This window comes from Bubalus bubalis, chromosome 1 (assembly GCF_019923935.1).
Source record: "Bubalus bubalis isolate 160015118507 breed Murrah chromosome 1, NDDB_SH_1, whole genome shotgun sequence".
Lineage (NCBI taxonomy): Eukaryota > Metazoa > Chordata > Mammalia > Artiodactyla > Bovidae > Bubalus > Bubalus bubalis.
Window position 1 is genome coordinate 38097570 of NC_059157.1, and position 17119 is coordinate 38114688.

General features: G+C 40.3%; 1 protein-coding gene and 1 non-coding gene across 2 annotated transcripts in view; one reads left to right on the forward strand and one right to left on the reverse strand.

Moving 5' to 3' along the window:
- The window catches only part of GPM6A (glycoprotein M6A), a 252786-nt gene that overhangs the window by 89556 nt on the left and 146111 nt on the right, over nt 1–17119 (forward strand). The window lies entirely within an intron of this gene.
- Nucleotides 3821–3953, reverse strand: LOC112587461. Its single transcript, XR_003111965.1, has one exon. It is a non-coding gene; the product is annotated as a U11 spliceosomal RNA (small nuclear RNA).

Below are 17119 nucleotides of genomic sequence, written 5' to 3' on the forward strand. Positions count from 1 at the left end.
AGTCAGACACAACTGAAGTGACTTAGCAATGATTGTAAATATGTATTTGTTATTAAGGATGAAAAGTGGTAAATTAGTCTTAAAGTGCTTTTATCTCTTTGTACCCAAGTGGTTTGAATTTTTTCCCTTAAATTATGAATCATGGGGAAACATAAGGCAAGCTTATAGAGAATGGATAAATGACATGGTCCTACTATATAGCACGAGGAACTATATTCAGTATCCTGTGATAAGCCACAATGGAAAAGAGAGTGAAAAGAATGGATATGAATGTATAATTGAGGCACTTTGCTATGCAGCAGAAATTAACACGTTATAAATCAATTATCTTTCAATAAAATTTTTAAAAAGAGGAGAAAAAGGAAAAATAATGCAAGTTAACGGTAATGCTCAGTTATCTCTGTGGTTTTCTATAAGCTGACTTCTGTAGGATTCGTGCACTCTGGAGAAGAGGTTGTTAGACCAGAGAAGAAATATGATAGCAGCTGTACCTGGATGGCCCGTTTGGGTACAATGTTAACAAAAGGAAAACAGTGTTTACTGAGTGTTGATCCAGACTCTTTGCTAGGTCTTACATAATCTATTCCTTGTTTGAAACAAGGCTGCATATCTTTTTCTGATGTTCACCTTGCTCAAAGACTGTGAAATATTTTATTTTATTAGTATTTCCGAATTTTCATTAAAGCTTCAAGGCTTTTTTTCCTTCATGCGTTTTTTCTGAGAGCAAAAAAAAAAAAAAAGACTTTCCTTTTTATATGTCAAAGGCAACAGAATATTAAACAAGTAGGAGAGAAACTTGAAGGTTATATAATTAGTGCTCTGAAATTATTTTCCACACTCCATTCCTTATGTTGTTTTTTTTTTTAAAGGCTAAGTGCATTTTTGAATTCAGGAGCAGAAAGATTATTAATATGAACTCTAAGAGTTTTCAGAGTGGAAGGGTTTGGGATGAAGCTCTGACAGGACACAAGGAAGGGAATGTTTCCATTTTTCTTTGTCATCTCTCAGTTCAGTTCAGTCGCTCAGTCGTGTCCGACTCTAATACAGTGCAAATTAGAGAAAAAATGAAGATGAGTCTGTGTCCTGAAAGAACACTTAAATTTTTAAAAACCAGTCTATATTTGGTCTCATTGTACTAGCCTCTGTACCATTGCTTCTTAGTGGTCCGCCTGCCTCTATAACCATCCCTTCTTTCTTGTCCATCTCTTTTCTTACTAGTACATTTTGATGGTATAGGTCTTCCAAAGAGTATCTTTTTTTCCATTATCTTTTTGCTCGCTATTTGCTCCTTCAGGTTCTCCTGCATTTCTACCTATTTGTATGTTTATTCCTGATAAACTGACTATCTGTTATGTCCCAGGAATAGTACCAAATGTAGGAGTATTGATTTTACCTTCTGATCTCATCCCTTTATTTAACTTCTAATAAGATGACTGCAGGTCCCATTCCAATTACTGTAGGCAGGTCAACACCCTCTCCTGAGACCTGGCTTCCTTGGCATCTTTGTTTCTTATTTTAAATTCCTGCTCTGGATCTGTTCATACCCAGTCACTTCCTGAGGCTGCCTCCCCCCCCGCCCCCCATGGCTGTACCCTCTGTGTGGGTACACTGCCCTCTTTCTGCTTAAGGCATTGCTGACACATGTCCTTAGCATGAAACAGATTTTACTGAGAGCTATAGGATTTCCCAAAGAAAGGCAATGCCAAAGAATGCTCAAACTACCGCACAATTGCACTCATCTCACATACTAGTTTGCATTGGAGAAGGAAATGGCAACCCACTCCAGTGCTCTGGCCTGGAGAATCCCAGGGACGGTGGAGCCTAGTGGGCTGCCATCTATAGGGTCACATAGAGTCAGACATGACTGAAGCGACTTAGCAGCAGCAGCAGCAGCAGCAGCACACGCTAGTAAAGTAACGCTCAAAATTCTCCAAGCCAGGCTTCAGCAGTACATGAACCATGAACTTCCAGATGTTTAGCTGGTTTTAGAAAAGGCAGAGGAGCCAGAGATCAAATTGCCAACATTCGCTGGGTCATCGAAAAAGCAAGAGAGTTCCAGAAAAACATCTATTTCTGCTTTATTGACTATGCCAAAGCCTTTGACTGTGTGAATCACAATAAACTGTGGAAAATTCTGAAGGAGATGGGAATACCAGACCACCTGACCTGCCTCTTGAGAAACCTGTATTCAGGTCAGGAAGCAACAGTTAGAACTGGACATGGAACAACAGACTAGTTCCAAATAGGAAAAGCAGTACGTCAAGGCTGTATATTGTCACCCTGCTCATTTAACTTATATGCAGAGTACATCATGAGAAACGCTGGGCTGGAGGAAGCACAAGCTGGAATTGAGATTGCCAGGAGAAATATCAATAACCTCAGATATGCAGATGACACCACCCTTATGGCAGAAAGTGAAGAAGAGCTAAAGAGCCTCTTCATGAAAGTGAAAGAGGAGAGTGAAAAAGTTGGCTTAAAGCTCAACATTCAGAAAACTAAGATCATGGCATCCAGTCCCACCACTTCATGGAAAATAGATGGGGAAACAGTGGAAACAGTGTCAGACTTTATTTTTTTGGGCTCCAAAATCACTGCAGATGGTGACTGCAACCATGAAATTAAAAGACTCTTACTCCTTGGAAGGAAAGTTAAGAACAACCCAGACAGCATATTAAAAAGTAGAGACATTACTCTGTCAACAAAGGTCCGTCTAATCAAGGCTATGGTTTTTCCAGTAGTCATGAATAGATGTGAGAGTTGGACTATAAATAAAGCTGAGCACCAAAGAATTGATGCTTTTGAGCTGTGGTGTTGGAGAAGACTCTTGAGAGTCCTTTGGACTGCAAGGAGATCCAAACAGTCCATCCTAAAGGAGATCAGTCCTGGGTGTTCTATTGGAAGGACTTATGTTGAAGCTAAAACTCCAATACTGTGGCCACCTGATGCAAAGAGCTGACTGATTTGAAAAGACCCTGTTACTGGGAAAGATTGAAGGCGATAGAAGAAGGGGATGACAGAGGATGTGATGGCTGGATGGCATTATCGACTCAATGGACATGAGTTTGGGTAAACTTCTGGAGTTGGTGATGGACAGGGAGGCCTGACGTGCTGCGGTTCATGGGGTTGCAAAGAGTCAGACATGACTGAGTGACTGAACTGAACTGAACTGAAAGGATAATAGAGGAAAGATGATAACACAGGACAGAATATTGTGTCTATTCATGATTAAACCCAAATAAGACTTTGAATGTGAATGAAATGTCTGTAGTGTATAAACTGGACCTTGTTTGCATCTTTAGCCACCTGTGGTTGCAAAAAAACTGTCCATCTGAATGGAGGGTCTCATGTTTCCTCCTTCTCTAAAACCACTATATCCATGATCATGTTTTAAACCAAGTGGAGGACTGGGTGCTCATCCCTCTTTAGTGTAACCTGAAGAGTATCTCTTCTGATGGCACATGAAGAGTATTTGTTTTTTAGGCTGGAGATTTCAGCCTCTAGAAAGCACAGGGGCAGAAAAAAGGAGAAAAATGGGCTGCATCCTGGGAAGGATATTTCTAGTAAGAATAATTGTTGAGAGAATATTAGGAAGAGAAAGAGGAACTATATATGTAGGTTCAATTCAGTCACTCAGTCGTATCCAACTCTTTGAGACCCCATGGAGTGCAGTACGCCAGGCCTCCCTGTCCATAACCAACCCCCTGAGTTTACCCAAACCCATGTACATTGAGTTGGTGATGCCATCCAACCATCTCATCATTTGTCGTCCCCTTTTCCTCCCGCCTTCAATCTTTCCCAGCATCAGGGTCTTTTTTTTTTTCGGGGCACCAGGACCAACGATCACCAGCTGCCCTATTAGCAAAAATTATGTTTCCGAAATCTCTTGATGTCGATTCCGCATGTAGAGCAAACGAGCTGCCCTACGTGTGCCACTCACGACAGAAGCCCTTTTTCATCAGGGTCTTTTCGAATGAGTCAGTTCGTCGCATCAAGTGGCCGTAGTATTGGAGTTTCAGCTTCAACATCAGTCCTTTCAATGTATATTCGGGACTGATTTCCTTTAGGATGGACCGGATGGATCTCCTTGCAGTCCAGGGGACTCTCAAGAGTCTTCTCCAACACCACATATGTATATGTATGTGATATATATCTGTATATATGTAGGAGATACTGGCTTTTGTATATGTATATGCACGTATATATTTATATGAATGCTGAATGCTATTAGTATATCAAACTAGCATATCCAAAATCTGCCTCATCCCAAATTTGTTTCTCTTCTTTCATGTCTAAATTTTTTATTCTAATCACAGTCCTTAATGATTCACATCTGTTTCTCTTCTGGTCCCATTACCCTTATACTCATATTTTTGTTTTCCTGAACTTTTGGAATCTGCATTCCTAAACAATGTTTCAATTCATCATCTCATCTGAATTCTATGTGTTAGCCCCTTGCCGTTTTCCTTAGTTTCTTATCATGTCCCTTATGGAATATTAATATAATAATATTGATAGTAAACTAAACTTCCTATAGTAGTCATGTTTCCTTTCTATCCCTTTTGCAGCATAAGATTCTTAGATTATAGAATCATATTCGCCTCCTGATTAAGATCCTTCGTTGTCTTCTTTCTCACTGAATAAATTTCCCATCTTCAGCTGTTTACTTCAATAGCATTTTATATTACTTCTTCTTTTTCCAAGAAGTACATGAGGGGAGATGGTAATTTTTATTGGTTTATTTGTCTGCATACTTCATTCCTTCCACACTCAACCAGTCCCTCTCTCTGCTGGTCCCTCATAATGGAATGCTACTCACTGTTCTTCCCATATTTTGCTCACCCACACATGTTCGAATGCATCCCATTCTTTCAGACGTAAACCATTCAGCATCTCTTCCCAGAAATCTTCTAGTAGGACTTGTATTTCTTTTCTCAGAATTCATTTAAGATTTTATCTGAGCTTATGTCACTATGATTCTGTGCTTTATTATAAATGTATGTGTCTTCTCTTTTTTACCAAACAATTACTTACTTTGGGCAGGACAAGTGCTTATATCTAAATTCCAATCTCTGTTTGTTACGTGAAGGAAAGGTTATAAAATGGGCAAATATTAAAGATAAAGGCAGTTATCAAGGGTCAATCTTAATACTATGCAGCTATTGTTTTCAGCTCTTTGTCAGTGAAACCATTCTGGTGTTAATCAGTGCAGGCTAGATCATGCTGCGATAACAAATTAATTTGCAAATCTTAGTGGTTTAACACGTCAGTGGATTATTTTTTGCGAATGGCGCAGATCCAGTGTGGATCATCAGAGTAACTCATTTTCACATTGTGACTCAGGGCATGGGGCCAAATATTGCATTAATCAAAAAAGTAGAAGCACTTTTCTGTTTCTTAAATCTGTTGTCTAGGCTTCTGCTTAAAAGTGACATGTGTAGGTTCAGTCATAGTCCAGTTCAGTTCAATTCAGTTCAGTCCCTCAGTCGTGTCTGACTCTTTCGACCCCATGGACTATAGCACGCCAGGCCTTCCTGTCCATCACCAACTGCTGGAGTCTACCCAAGCCCATGTCTGTTGAGTCGGTGATGCCATCCAACCATCTCATCCTCTGTCGTCCCCTTCTCCTCCTGCCCTCAATCTTTCCCAATATCAGGTCTTTTCAAATGAGTCAGTTCTTCGCATCAGGTGGCCAAAGTATTGGAGTTTCAGCTTCAGCATCAGTCCTTCCAATGAACACCCAGGACTGATCTCCTTTAGGATGGACTGGACAGGCATAGTCACTTGGCCATAATCAGTCACAAGGTCCCAATCAACTGCAGAGAGCCTGAGGAACCGAGCTTCACATGAATGTTTGATGCACTGTCTCTATCATGTTTCCCTACTAACTTTGTCAGTGCTTACCTCTGAATAGCAAAATTCTTTATGCTATGATACTATAAATACTCATAAAACTACCAGTTTTGAAGTGAATGAATTCTAAGCATAGAACAATATCTCATACCATTTAATTTTATCATTTGAATAACAAAAACTCCAAAATTAAAATTGAGTGGTTTGTCACTTTTCCTAGTATGAATCTGAATTGTATATATTTATTTTCATACTAGTTTCTTACTTTCTCTAAAATTATTGTAATATCTCCTTTGCTTAAAAATTATAGCAATAGCAAAACCAATAGCAATATGCAAGTTTTATGTTTATTAGTTAATAAATAACAGTATTTATTGCTGTAAACTAGAAATGCATTGCCAAAAATCTTATGTATATTAGCTCTTGAAATTTTCAGAACATTCCTCTTTGGTAAGTAAATTATTAATATTCTCATTTTACATGTAAGGAAATGGAAGCTAAGATAGGATGTTTCCAAAAATACCACAGCTAGTGCAAGGTAGCCCTAGAATTTGATACACATTTGGTCTGACTCTAGTCTCTAAGCTGTAACGTATTGTCAGGTAGACTAGTAGAGGCCCTAATCACGACTTTAGTTTGCCTCTTAATCTCCAACATATTTGATTTTAAAGTTTGTAAGATAGTTAGTTTTAGAACTTAAGTATAAGATGAGAAGGAAGATTTAAGACTCCCCCTGGTAAGAACTCATCTAATGGGTCCTAAAAGGCATTTAGGCATAGTTTTACCTCATTGAATTTTCAGAGGTAAAAAATGGAAGTGTATCCATGAGAGAAAAGGCTTTTCTTTGCACTAGGGGCTGCTGTCTTTGAAGCTAGGAAGGCAACTACAAAACAAGCTGTCATCAACATTATACACAACTGCAAATGTTCGAGAAAACACTGTTTCAGCACAGGGCTGCAGAGAGTCGGTGGATGACAGCCTTGGTGTTTTGACAACTATTCAAGAGGAAGAGATGTGAACTCTCTTGCCAACAAACAACTAAAAAAAGCTAGGAATTGAAGGGGTAGGCAGAGGGAAATGAAGATATGATCTTGGGAGAATGAAAGAATTTATTATTTCAAGAATGCTGTTCTTGGTTAGAAAACGTGCTGTGAATTTCTTCAGGAAAGGAGTTTGCCTTAATGGACTTATATATGTATATGTAGAAACCCTGTTTGTAGATCAAAAGAAGGGAGTGTCACAGACATGGAGAACAGATGTGTGTTCACAGGGGTGGGGAGGGAGAGGGTGGGATGAACTGGGAGGTGAGGATTGACATCACACGTGTGAAACAGATAGCCAGTGGGAAGCTGCAGGACAGCACAGGAGCTCAGCTCAGTGCTCTGTGATGACCTAGAGGGGTAAGATCCAAGAGATGTGAGGAAGACCCAAGAGAAGGGTGTATGTGGCTTGCTTGGTGGCCCAGTGGTAGAGAATCCGCCTGCAATGTGGGAGACCTGGGTTGGGAAGATCCACTGGAGGAGAGCATGGCAACCCACTCCAGTATTCTTTCCTGGAGAATCCCATGGACAGAGGAGCCTGGCAGGCTACAGTCCACAGGGTCCCAAAGAGTCGGACACGACTGAAGTGACTTGACATGCATAGCTGATTTACTTCGTTGTACTGCAGAAACTGGAGAAGGCACTGGCAACCCACTCCAGAACTCTTGCCTGGAAAATCCCATGGATGGAGGAGCCTGGTGGGCTGCAGTCCATGGGGTTCCAAAGAGTCAAACGCGACTGAGCAACTTCACTTTCACTTTTCACTTTCATGCATTGGAGAAGGAAATGGCAACCCACTCCAGTGTTCTTGCCTGGAGAATCCCAGGGACGGGGGAGCCTGGTGGGCTGCCCTCTATGGGGTCGCACAGAGTCGGAAACAACTGAAGTGACTTAGCAGCAGCAGTGGCTCCTACTGGTTTGCTATTTTCATATGGTAACTATCTGCTGTATCTCTTTTCTATATATTCTAGTATGCTTTAAACCAACAAAGGGCAATTCACTGATTTCTGGCTCTTATTTATACAGTGTATATTGGCAACAAAAGTATTCCAAGAATATCATTTACTTTTGAGCTTAAAATGAAGCTTTGTAAAACAAAGGCATTGATATGATGCTAGAACATTCAGTGGTATTTGGTGGTCATCCTTTGCAACCACAGCAAGTTCCTATGATAAGATAGGGCACAGTTGTCTGATCCAGGTAGGCAGGATCCACTGAGACTGGAGAGCCACCTTCTGTTTTGATGACTTTTCTGCATTCATCTTCTCATTTTTTATTTACAACATCAAAAATAAAAATAAGCTTTGGCTTTGTCCCTTTTCTCCAGAATATATCATGCCCCTCTGGAGTTTGTACTGTATTTTTGCAAGATGTTTCCCATTGGGAGAAAGTAGTTAATACTCAAGACCTTTACATATTATTTCTTACAGCTGTATGGGAATCTACAGTTATGTTCAAATAAAAAGTTTACATTTAAAAAGAGACAATTTCTAAACAGTGACAACAGATCACTAAACCAAGTACTGGCTCTTCTGAGCTCAGGGTCCTGTGTGACCCCACGGATGCCTATCCATGAAGTTGACCCGGCTTCCAACTTCTTGGGAGTAGGATCTGCAAAAGCACTGAATAAGTGTGTGTTGAAACAGACTCAACAGTTTTAAGTAGTTTTGTGAGAATCACTCAGCATTTCAGTGGTAGAATTAGGATTACAAATGAAATGGTCCAATCCAGTGGGCCTTCCAGGTCATTGCATCATGCTCTGGGGGTGGGGCTGGGGGGCTTTGCTAAGTAGGGTTCCAGGTCCAGATTCAGCTCCAGAACTTTCTGTGGCAGGAAATAAAAGAATGTGGAAAGGAAAGACATGTGGAGAAACTATTAATAAACTTATCATTTGTCAATTCTTCTCTACTTTTAGGGGAAATAATCTTCATGCTTTATATTTTGGTACATGACTTTCACCTTGGGAAATTTGCTTTTGATTTTTGGCACATAAACAATTTTCCTTGAAATCATGGGTGTAGAGAGATTGAACTGTTTACTTTGTAGAGTTAGAGATGGAAAGCTTTCCTACTTGAAGATTGACATTTATCTATCATCTGTATCTACAGGATGGTATAAAGAATGGGCACATAGTTAATAATTTTGATAAACCTCAAATCAAAGACACATTTTGCATCAATTGCTAAGTAATTTGCATTCTTATTAAGTTAGCAAATATAGGAGATTAAGAATGTTCTCTTTTTTGTATAAAACTATTAACTCATTCTTACTAAAGTATGACTAAATTGAACTATGATGACAGTTTTAGTCTTTTAAATTAAGCATCATAGAAAAGAAAAAGCTTAGCACAGAAATATATATAATTATGTTTATTCTTCTTATGGCCACTTAGCATGTAATGCTTGTGAGTATCAAACACCTAGTCAATGAAAAATAAGTTGATAATGGTATCTGACCTTTCTATTTTACATTGGGAGTTTCTGTGAAGACCAAATTCAATCACACAATGCCTTTAAAATCTATAATCCAATATACATATAGTTCTAAATTGCAGATTCAAAATTACTTTACATAATTTAATGCTGAATTTCCCTTTGGAGAATCTTTAAATTTAGGAAGTCTTGGAAACATTATCTTAAAAAGGAGTTCTGTACAAAATATTGTTATTACATTAAAGAAACAAAGCTATTTTCCCATAATTTTCTCAAATGTTTCATATATGCAAAACCAAAAAGAACTAAATTCATGTTTCAGAAAAACTGAGTAGAAACGACCATGTATGTCTCATATTATAAAATAATAATTTTTTGCTGAATAAAAATTTATTTTGGCTACTTATATATTCATGAGCAACCACACTCTGTGTTATAAGACAGTATAGATTAACTGGGTTTTTAAAAAGCAATAAATTTAATGACAAATATGGAAACTAAAAAACTCTTTTGGTATGCAATGTTAGTTTATAGCTTGCATTTTATTTCTACATTTTCCAGCATCAGTGGAGAACCTGCTAGTCTATATGTAACTGTTAAGGATATCAGCTTTTTATCTGTTCTTAAAAAGGGCTAACATTTTTATATGTTCATACATAGTTATAATTTAGCATATATGTGAAATATTATTTCTTTTCTTGAAAATGTGTCAAATGATTGAATGTGTTGGCAACAAAGCAGTGCAGAGGTGTACTGGCCCTTTAATGCTGTTTCTGTTGTCATGGAAATAAGATTTTCAAGTAGGTTTATCTGCAGTGCTTTCCTTTTATGGATTCCCTATCATTTCAAGTTGGTTTTGGGCAAGCATCTTTATCCTTTAAATAAAAACACCAATCTTGACCAACTTTCAGTGTTTTCCCCAATAAGATTTCTTAAAAACCTAGGAGTAGGGCAGTGTTCGATTTTCCAGGAGTGTACATTACATATACACCAGGATTTTCTTTAAAAAAGAAAACAAAAAAGCAGAATCCAGAGAGGGAGGTTCAAGAGGGAGGAGATATATGTACACCTACTGCAGATTCATGTTGAGGTTTGACAGAAAACAACAAAATTCTGTAAAGCAATTATCCTTCAATTAAAATTAAATTAAAAAAATTTAAAAAGCAGAATCAAGCTCCTATGTCAAGCATTTAAAATGAATATCACTCTCACATTATTGTTAGTTATATAAGTACAGTTTTTGTAGGAAAAAAATGAGAAACATGAACAGAATAGTGTCACTGCTCATGTTATTTATCCAGTTCCTACCAGACCTCCATTTTCTTTCATGAGTCAGCAGCCACTTCCGTGGAGAATTCATTACTACAGAGAGATATGTTGGGGTTGAATTTACTCCTAACTAGCTGTGTGATCTTGGCAAGTTATTTCACCTCCTTCTTCAGTTTCTTTATCTTCTTCCATCATATGATAAAATTTGTGCTTCCTAATCACTTAAATGGATTCTCGTCAACAATAGTCTCATGTGCTGTTTATGTAGTCATATGTTCCTAAGGAGAAATATGATGGGGATGCTTTTCCAGGATAAAGGGATCTGGGCAGTGTCGTCATGGTGGGCTTTCCTGAGCTCCCAGGAATTGGCAATTTGTCATAGATCAGATCAGATCAGTTGCTCAGTCGTGTCTGACTCTTTGCGACCCCATGAATCGCAGCACGCCAGGCCTCCCTGTCCATCACCAACTCCCGGAGTTCACTGAGAGTCAGTGATGTCATCCAGCCATCTCATCCTCTGTCGTCCCCTTCTCCTCCTGCCCCCAATCCCTCCCAGCATCAGAGTCTTTTCCAATGAGTCAACTCTTCGCATGAGGTGGCCAAAGTACTGGAGTTTCAGCTTTAGCATCATTCCTTCCAAAGAAATCCCAGGGCTGATCTCCTTCAGAATGGACTGGTTGGATCTCCTTGCAGTCCAAGGGACTCAATTTGTCATAAGCACCCAGGAAAACAAGATACAGTTTACAACACCCTCTTCTCAACAGTAGCACGCGAACATGTGGTGGGACCCTGTGGTGAGGGCATCCTGACCAGGACAGACAAGCAAAGCCAAGGAAGAACAGAGTGCTGTAGAAAGTGCTAAAACAGAGGAGAGAGCAGGTGCGTGAGGTCCAGTCAGGGGGCTTCCGATCCAGTTTGGAGGATTCAGGTATCAAAACAATTAAACTGACAAGTCATCAGCCAAATGACCTTCATGCTTCTTTATTCTTCCCTCTCTTGGGGCAGATGTATGATGCAAAAAAGTCATGAGAGCTTAAAAAAACTGTAGGGACTTGCCTTGTTTTATTATAGTAGTGACGGTCATAGTTCTAATATTTAGTATAATTATTATTTTTTGTGATTCAGGCTCTCGGAGCTCTTGTCACTGTCAGCTTATAAAGAATGTTGGTTTTTCTTTTAAACTCTTGTTAAGGGAAAAGTGCACAGGTGAGAGAATGTGATAGCTTAATCCATTCCGTTCAGGATTAGAGGTGTAACAGAGCCGCTGTACCCACACACCAGCACGGTGAGCTTACTCCAGCGTTCAGCACGGAAGTGCTGGGGAAGGGAAACAACCCTTGAAGGTCGGAGGTGCAGCCCTGCCCTGTGAACACCCCCGCGGGCTGCCTCCCCGAGCGGGGGAACTGAGAGTTCGGCCCCAGGTCTCGCTTTTGAAAGATGTTTGTAATCACCCGAGTGAACAAAGAAGCCAAGAATAAAACAAAACTTGAAAAAAGCAGCTGAACAGTTCTGTCCCAGGGGACCGGGGAGCCTTGTGTCCAGGTCGCCGGGCTGCAAGCCGGTAGGGAGGCTTGGGGACCTTCTATAGGAGGTTCTTCGCTTTGCTGTGTGAAAGCCAAGCCACCATTTTCAGATAAAAGACCTGACAAGCGTTTGAGTAGATCTCACCACTCCTCTCTCGGTTGCAGAACGCGCCCGGGCGGCTCCAAGAGTCCGCTGGCCTCTGTTTCTGTGGTGTCGGCCCCTCGCGGTCTCTCTCTTGAGGGCTGTCTCCCCTCACGCGGCTCAGAGACCTCTCCTTGCGGGCTTTCTCTGCAGGACGCGGGAGCGGTCTAGCCCAGCTTCTCGACTTACCGTTCAAAAAACAGTGGCCTAAATCTCACTGGCCCGAGGAAGGCCTTAGTAAGACAGATTCTTCTCTCTCCATTCTCGTCCCACTCAGGCCTGACCCCTGTCTGTCGGCTTTCTGTGCTGAGTACTGCTGCTTGGAGGGGCCCCTCGCCATGATCCGAGGCTGGCGCCTGGCGAGACAAGGCCAGAGGGCCTCAGCGAATCTCGGCTCCTGGGTGCCTCGGGCCGCCAGCGGAGCGCCCTGCTTCCCGTCTCTCTGTCCCTTAGTCTCCTTATTTGTTAAATGGGAAAGGAGTACACTTGCGTTTCTCCACTGGGAACAACGTGAAGCGGAATTAGGCTTGACTACAAATACTTCCATGTTTTCATGATCCTGCCTCGACTTATTCCACAAAAGATTTCAGTTGGCTAGGAAGATATAAACATGAGGGACTGAAGATCCCTTTATGAGCTGGATGAGGGATGTGGTAAGTGAAAGTGAAAAAGTCGCTCAGTCGTGTCTGACTCTTTGTGACCCCTTGGACTATATAGTCCATGAAATTCTCCAGGCCAGAACACTGGAGTGGGTAGCCTTTCCCTTCTTCAGAGGATCTTCCCAACCCAGGGATCGAACCCAAGTCTCTTGTACTGCAGGAGGATTCTTTACTAACTGAGCTACCAGGTGGCATGCCTCGATGACAGCCATTAAGAAGAGCGCTTTGTTTTATGTGCACACATTTCTTTGAAATGGATGGACAGGTGTGGCCCCTGCAGACAGACTGCATGATTTGACTCTCAACTCTGCAGCTCTGTGCCTCAGTTTTGATATCTACAAGGTGGGAATAATAATATTACCTATCTCATAGAATTATTATGAAGATTAAATGGGGGAAATACGTATCCTATTCTTAGAGGCACCTGGCACATCAAAAGGGCCCATCTGAGCATTCATTATTATTATTGCCATGACCATTGTTGGATTTTATTTGGTCTGTGAACAGTAGAACCACTTTGCAGAGAATAACTGTTGTCTTGAAACAACATAGTAAGATTGTCACCTGCCTAGTCTTTTCTACTTTAGGAAATCTTAAAGTTTTAAAATGAGGTTTTGACAAAATCATGCCCTTTACTAAGCTTCGGACAGTTTATAGTATGAAAAGTCACATGCTCTCGGTTACTTCAACATGGTTTATGAGCAGGAGGCTAATACCATGCTTCCCACTGTCCCTGATAACAGTTCTGAGACAATTCTGCTGTGTGATCAGTTGGTTTAGGCAGACCTATGACCTGGGCAGTCGGACATGACTGAACGACTTCACTTTCGCTTTTCACTTTCATGCATTGGAGAAGGAAATGGCAACCCACTCCAGTGTTCTTGCCTAGAGAATCCCAGGGACGGGGGAGCCTGGTGGGCTGCTATCTGGTCTCTGGGGTCACACAGAGTTGGACACAACTGAAACAACTTAGCAGCAGCAGCATGACCTGGACGAGTCTAGAATTGACCCAGGGATTGCTAAACCAGAGTAGTCCCCCAGTCTATCAAAGGGAATCTACTGACCCCTGAAAAAATCTTTACACACTGTTTTAGGAAGAAAAAAAAAATTCCTATTTGTAGATACTTAGGATAAAATTGTTTTTGCCAAGTGGATTACCTTATGACTCAAGACAGTAATAGTTCTTTTCAAACCTAACACTTCATGACCCAAGGTCTTTCTCTCTTCTTTTCTAAGCAGTTTATGGGAGAGTTAATTCTTTGAACTGATGTCACATTCGAGGAAGGAGGGAGTCTCATGTGTACTGAGTGCCAGCCGTACCTGTGCCAAGATTTTTGCTGAATGCACTGGATCCTGCAAAATCCCCCATGAATAGACTTTCTGTTTCTCAGTTTACAAATGAGAAGCAGAACCGTAAAGAGGTCACGGAGGATGTGCAGAGCAGGCAGAGCTGCCCTTGGAAACTGACTGCTAAGCCAAGCCCAGCCAGGGCACTGCGCTGACCTCACTGAGCCCAGAGGATGGCTGAAAGCCATCTACGTGAGGAAAAGTAATCCTGCCATTTGTTCCCTAAGCCTGGGGAATAAACAGCTATTTGGTTTGCATCCACTGGAGCCTGCTTCACAGGAGTGGTTTAGTGCTAGAATTAAGAGCACAGGTTCAGAAACCAGACTGCCTGGTCTCTTTGCCAAGCTCTGCCATTTGCATTGTTCCCTGGGGCAAGTTCTTTCTCTCCCTCTGTTTCCACATCTGTAAAATGGGGATAACATTAGTGCGTGCTTGGAGGGTTATTTTGAAGACTCTTGAGCTAAAGTATGGCCCAAAGTGCTAAGAATTGTGATTGGCATATAATAGTCCCTAAATGTTTAGCATTGCTTTTCTGAGTTGTATCAGGTGGACGAATGTGCTATCAACTTGCAATTTCTGTATCACTCTAGCGCTAATATTTTTCATACAGCACACTTTACTAACAATGGTTATATTTATTTTTAAACAATGGTTATAATTACACTATTTTTGTACAGTATTTTGTATTTTTGGAAGAACTTTTTCATCTGCGTTCATCACCTACTAAATGGCTTCAAGTGATGAAGGCCTTATCTTATGAAAATGTTGGAGGGATAAAATGAGATGATGTACATAAAACACTTAGCACAGTATCTGGCACTTGGTGCAGTCAGAAGACAACAGGGCACGTGTTAATACGTTCATTTTGTATTTGAGGAAATTGAGACAGACCATCCTTGCCCAAAATCGTATAGCGGGTAGTGGTACGGTAAGCACAAAGCAGGGTACCTGACAGAATGCCTGCTATAGAAGTATTGCAATAGATCACTAAGAAAGTGTATTAGTTTTAGACTAAGAAGACTCTGCATTTTATTGTTGCATGATTTGATATATTTAGACCTGGGGGTTATAATATGGCTTCGTTAACAAGAATCTCCATAAGCTCTATTTAAAACTTTTTTTTAATTTTTAAAATCTTTTTAAAATTTTTTTCTGTGTTTGTTTTGTCATATTTATTTATTCTGTTTTTTTTAGGTTCCACATATCAATGAAGCAATACAGTATTTGTCTTTGTCTGACTTACTTCACTAAACATAATACCCTCTAGGTCCATCCATGTAGTTGCAGTGGCAGAATTTCATTCTTTTCAATGGCAGAGTAACATTCCATTGTGTGTAAGTACCACGTCTTCTCGATCCAGTCATCTGATGATGGAAACTTAGGTTGCTTCAATATCTTGGCTATTGGAAATATTGCTGCAGTGAACACTGGGGTGCAGCTCTATTTTCTGAGACATGAGACACTTGTCTTTGTTGACTTCCCAAAGGTGTTTTAGATTTCACTGCACAGATTGGAACATTTTGCATTCTCTTCTCTCTGGACCATCCAGAAAAGCTGCTTGTGACCTCTTGCTTCTAGGACCCAGTTTTGTGTACTATTTCAGTTTTATAGACGTCAGTATCTACCTCCTTTTAGTGAATGTAGTCGAAGTCAACATAGTGTTGAAACAAATCTTTTAACAACACAGAAATTCTGAATGGCCACTTGAATATTCTATTTAAAAAGCAGGGTTTTTTTTTAATGGGATATATGATAGCCTGTGTCTCATTCCTGATTCTGATGCAGGATACACACACATGTGCATACACACAGGAGCTCACACACACCTGTGCGTACACACACATGCACACAGACAATGGACTCCAGCATTGGGTGACATTTTAGGTTGTTCTAAGCCCAGGCTTAACCTGGGAAATGGTTTTTGAAATTGAATACAATAAGCCATTTTTTCTTCTCAACGACAGCTTTGACTTCAATCTGACTTGAAAATGTTCCACTTAAAAATTTTATGTTGCACCACATCCAAACAATTACAAAAGATACAATTTGGACAGAAAACATAATATTTATGCCCTCTGCTGATTGCTCAAATCTCTCTTTCATTGTTTTACTTCCTAACTAATAAATAATAAAATTCTATTGATGACCATTTCATACTAGAGATTTTTAGATTTATTATTATGGCTGTGGATAATGTTCAAGAACCTCATATATTGAGAGCATAAGCTACAGAGCCCCTTTGAACACTCTTTAGTGTGTTGTTGTTGTTTAGTCGCTAAGTTTTGTCCAACTTTTTTGCAACCTCATGGACTGTAGCCCGTCAGGCTCCTTCGTCCATGGGATTCTCCAGGCAAGAACACTGGAGTGGGCTGCCAGTTTCTCCTCCAGGGGGTCTTCCCAACCCAGGGATCGAACCCATGTCTCTTGCATCCCCTGCATTAGCAGGCGGGTTCTTTACCCCTGAGCCATGAGGGAAACCCCTTTAATGTATTACCCTATTTATTTTCATCATTGCACATATCAGAACCTGATACTGTCTTTTTTATGTGCCTATTTATTTAGCCTCTTCTAAAGTGTAAATAAGAACAGGGAACTAGCATATGTTTCTACCGAACTTACCCCAGAAGTTAGATTTATATCTGGAGGAAGATAAACACTCATTAGATAGCTGATGAATTAAGGAATGAAAAGCCTATGTCTGGGCAACATGCCACTGAACATCCTGTAATTTAAGATAATGTCTCTTAAAAATTTAAATTCATTTAAAATGTAAGTGATACAGTTTATATTGACTATTCTGCATGGTCTACATAGGTCATACAATAAGAGATGCCTAGCAATGTGGGAGACTTGGGTT